The following is a 4,267-nucleotide window of genomic DNA, read 5'->3' as shown; positions in this document are numbered from 1 at the left end:
ATGTTATGCTGAGAGTTTGCAGTTCAACCTTTATTTATCAGTCAACTGATGCAACAAAGAAATCGCCTTTCGCCACATTATGGGTAAATGCATTTCCTTCATGCAGGTCTTGTGAAGATGAGGGAGATAATAAATGTGTCTGACGTGTTTTCCGTGTTGTGGTGGGGTAGGCGGCCAAAGAGGGCAGCAGCAACACTCCTCAACTGTATGTGCCCATTTTGGAGCCAGAAAAAGTCCTGCCCCAGGGCAGCCCCTGACTCAAAGGTTCCCTGCACATCTGGATCCCTATCAGGAACCTCCCTGTAAGAGAGAGAATGGATTCTGATGTTCCAAGGGAAGCAGCCCCCAGCTAACACATTCACAGAGCAGGATTTCTCAGTATGCATCCTGAGGGCACCCCGGAGATGAGACACCCCCGGTGAGGGCTGGCTTTAGCATTGGCAGTGCCTTCTTCCCCCCCCCCCCTTCTCCTCAGATTCCATCTCAACCGCCTGGCAAAAGTGCCCCCATCCCTCCATAGCCCCCGTCTCACACACATTTCATTTACTTCAAAGCCCTGGTAAAGGTTGTTTACTAATCCAGTCAGCCATCCACATAAAAGACAGATCTGTACTTCGCAGCAGGCACATTAACCCTCTGTGCTACCATTTCATGGCGATTCAAAACTATCACTAGACAAAGCTCTGATCTCTTTAGGGCGGTGCGGCTGCACCGGTCGCACAGCCCTGAAGAGGGCCCTGTGGCAAAGCCAGGGGCATTTAAGAAGGAAGTGGAGACCACTTCCTTGCACCATGCAGACATAGGGGGGGACTTTGCACTAGTGACAGAGGAAGGGCATGTCAGTGAGGGGATGGGGGGCATCTATTATATTTTGCCCCAGTATCAGCATTCACAGCCCGGGCATCTTCTGCCACACGTACTTTACCAAGAAAATCAAATCAACTGGAGTCTCTGCTCTCAACCAGACACATTTGGGTTTTATGACTGAACCAATCAAGATCATACATTTGTCACTGATGGTGCATGAATGATGTAGGACCCACGCTTCCGGCGCAATATACTGGAACCCTTCAGGTTTGACTGAAATGTGAGATATAGGTTCACAAACAGGCGGAAAATAGCATTAAATGACCCTTGTAGTTGCATTCCACGTTTCCTCTCTGTCTAGTATGAATAAAAACAGACGAAGCCGTTTATTGTTATCAAGGATAGTAGGAGCTGAAAATACCAGAAAAATACAAACCACTGCATAGGCCTGAAATCATATTCTTTATTCCCTGAAAATCGCTGGACCAGCTTTCACGACTGGCTCGTTGGTCTAGGGGTATGATTCTCGCTTAGGGTGCGAGAGGTCCCGGGTTCAAATCCCGGACGAGCCCTACTTTTTTAAATTTTTGTTGACAGGATCCTCTGTTTACATTTTTTTATGAATTTATACCATGATTCTCTGGAATCAATGATAAAAATAAATAAATATTAAAAAGTTTTAAAAAAATAAAAAAACAAGGGCTCGTCCGGGATTTGAACCCGGGACCTCTCGCACCCAAAGCGAGAATCATACCCCTAGACCAACGAGCCAGCTGATCTAGCAGATGCAGCGGCATCTTGTTAGTCGTGAGAGACGCCACGTGAGCCACGCTCTTTTTGTGGATTGGTGGAGCTGGGAGCCACTGTGTACCGCGCGCTACGCAGTTACATCACACACGTGCCTGACGTCACGCGCTGACAGACGTAGGCTTGCTCCCCTACGAGGCGCTGTGGCACTCTGCCGGCGTCTGCTTCTCTCCGCATTGCATGGTGGTGCTCATTGGGTGCTGGGCAGGAGGTGTGTATAGAATCAGCCACTCATAAGCTAGCATGCAAATGATGCAACATGGGCAGCCCTGGGAGCAGCACATAGTGCCACGAGGGCTCCTCAGCTGGTGATGGGTGAAGGGAGCTGATGTCGTGTACCACGGGGCTCCCCTCGGGCGCAGTCCAGGGGTTGCAGGTCCGACACCTGCCTTACCCTTTGCCACCACTGGTCTCAGAGATGGCAAAACCAGTGCCAGGACCTCAGTGCCAAATCTTCCTTAAGGAAGTCAGTGGGGACTCCAATCTTTGCTGTCAATTTTTTGTTACACTTACAGTGAGTGGTGAGGTATTATCCACTATTAGTGTGATAGAAAAGGGGTATAATTATCTCTAATATGCCCTAACATGGCAGCTGAGGTAAGTATAAATGATTTTACATGTATATCGTCTGTGTGTGCGGGTGTGTGATATCACTTCCTTAACCCTATCACTTCAGAGACAGTGTGACATTTTGCCAGATTTCACCCCTCTTACTATGTTGTTGTTAACCGCGTCTGTTAGCTGCAGACAGGCTGCAGTGCTGTTGTTCACCATGACTATCAGCTGCAGACAGGCTGCAGTGCTGTTGTTAACCATGTAGCTGCAGACAGGCCTCACTGTTGTTGCTGATCCCATCTGTTAGCTGCAGACAGGTTGCACTGCTGTTGTTCACCATGACTATCAGCTGCAGACAGGCTGCATAGATGTTGCTGATCCCATCTGTTAGCTGCAGACAGGATGCACTGCTGTTGTTCACCATGACTGTTAGCCTGCAGACTTCATAGATGTTGCTAACCACATCTGTTAGCTGCAGACTTCATAGATGTTGCTAACCACATCTGTTAGCTGCAGACAGGCTGCATTGCTGTTGTTAACCATGTTTGTTAGCTGCAGACAGGATGCACTGTTGTTCACCATGACTATCAGCTGCAGACAGGCTGCAGTGCTGTTGTTAACCATGTTTGTTAGCTGCAGACAGGATGCACTGTTGTTCACCATGACTATCAGCTGCAGACAGGCTGCATAGATGTTGCTGACCACGTCTGTTAGCTGCAGACAGGATGCACTGCTGTTGTTCACCATGACTGTTAGCTGCAGACTTCATAGATGTTGCTAACCACATCTGTTAGCTGCAGACTTCATAGATGTTGCTAACCACATCTGTTAGCTGCAGACAGGCTGCATTGCTGTTGCAAACCGTGTCTGTGTGGGGGTGAGGAGTTTCAGCCGTTTTGGCCCCTATGGAGAAGCCACCCCTGGAGAAATGTACAGTGAAGAGAGAACGGTAAGGTGAAAGTTCAAGCAAGGTAGAAAGAGGACTAGGTACAGAAAGAGAGGTCGAGCGATGAGAAAGATTTTAGATTGGGGTACAGCGGTAGAGATAAATAAATGTAAAGAGAGGGGAGGGTTGTGTACACTGAGGGGTGAGAAGAGTGAGTGGTGAGGTGGAGAGAGGGGCAGAGAGGTGGGAAGGAGACTTTGGTGAGAAGAGAGAAGGAGACACAGTGAGACTGAGAGAGAAGGAAGTGATAGAGTATAACAGGGAGAGAAAGAGGTAGGAAGAAAGAATTCAGGGGGGCAGATAACAGGTGAGAGGAATCATGTGGAAAAAGAGGAAGAGGAGGCGGAGAGATAAGGTAGCAAACTAACGGTGAGATAAATTGAGAAGTTACGCAGTGGGAGATGTGATGCAGAGAAAGAAGTGAGGGAGAGAGGGTAGATGTAGAGAATGAGGAGGGAAAGGTGAGGTTTAGAAAGAAGGAAAGAAAGATAGAGTTGTGGGTGAGTGAAAGATAAAATCAAGAAGACATATAGGGAGGTGAGAAGGAACTAGAGTGCTGAGAAGCAGTACTTTGGTCCTCCCATGATACATAATGCCAGTGGTTCTGACTAAAAGTTAAGCAGTTTGTGAAGATGTTGACGTTGCAAACGCTGCTGTTGAGAAAGAGTGGGGGAAAGGATGGAACTTTTGCTGCTGAGGATGCAATTAGAAATGCGTCAGCAGCTCTATGTATACTCTGGGGTGACAGTATTGCTCTGTTTACACTCCTTCTGGGTAACGTGAGGCAACAAAGACAAGAAGTGGCATTTAGCCCTAAGGCAAAGAGAATTTGTAACTTCCAATTTGCAGGTATCGCAGAAGGAACTGAGTGCCAGGACAGGCGGGACACTAATCAGTTGGATAGTATAATTGATTAAATGATGTTACCGGGGTTACCAGACCTGGACCTGTCTAGGACACATGGATCTCCTCCATGCTCTATTAAATCAGGGAGTCCGATATGTACAGCAGAGCCCAGACACAGTTACGAATAAAACCTGTACGTTAAAGGCTTCATTACGGACAATGGACATTTGTCTGAAATAACGGACAGTCCATGTAAATTACAGATGAAAGCCACCCTCGGTCAGCAATGCAGCATTCCTGCAGCTA

At 47.7% G+C, this 4,267-nt stretch overlaps 2 non-coding genes across 2 annotated transcripts; one reads left to right on the top strand and one right to left on the bottom strand.

Moving 5' to 3' along the window:
• The first annotated feature begins 1,307 nt into the window (after window positions 1-1,307).
• TRNAP-AGG (transfer RNA proline (anticodon AGG)) lies at window positions 1,308-1,379 on the top strand. The gene has a single exon. It is a non-coding gene; the product is annotated as a tRNA-Pro (tRNA).
• A 127-nt stretch (window positions 1,380-1,506) lies between these two features.
• Window positions 1,507-1,578, bottom strand: TRNAP-UGG (transfer RNA proline (anticodon UGG)). The gene has a single exon. It is a non-coding gene; the product is annotated as a tRNA-Pro (tRNA).
• Between the last annotated feature and the right edge of the window lie 2,689 nt (window positions 1,579-4,267).

The sequence above is a fragment of the Pleurodeles waltl genome, unplaced genomic scaffold, assembly GCF_031143425.1.
Source record: "Pleurodeles waltl isolate 20211129_DDA unplaced genomic scaffold, aPleWal1.hap1.20221129 scaffold_39, whole genome shotgun sequence".
Classification (NCBI taxonomy): domain Eukaryota; kingdom Metazoa; phylum Chordata; class Amphibia; order Caudata; family Salamandridae; genus Pleurodeles; species Pleurodeles waltl.
The sequence above is the reverse complement of the archived record's forward strand: the minus strand, read 5'-3'. Positions and strand labels throughout refer to the sequence as shown.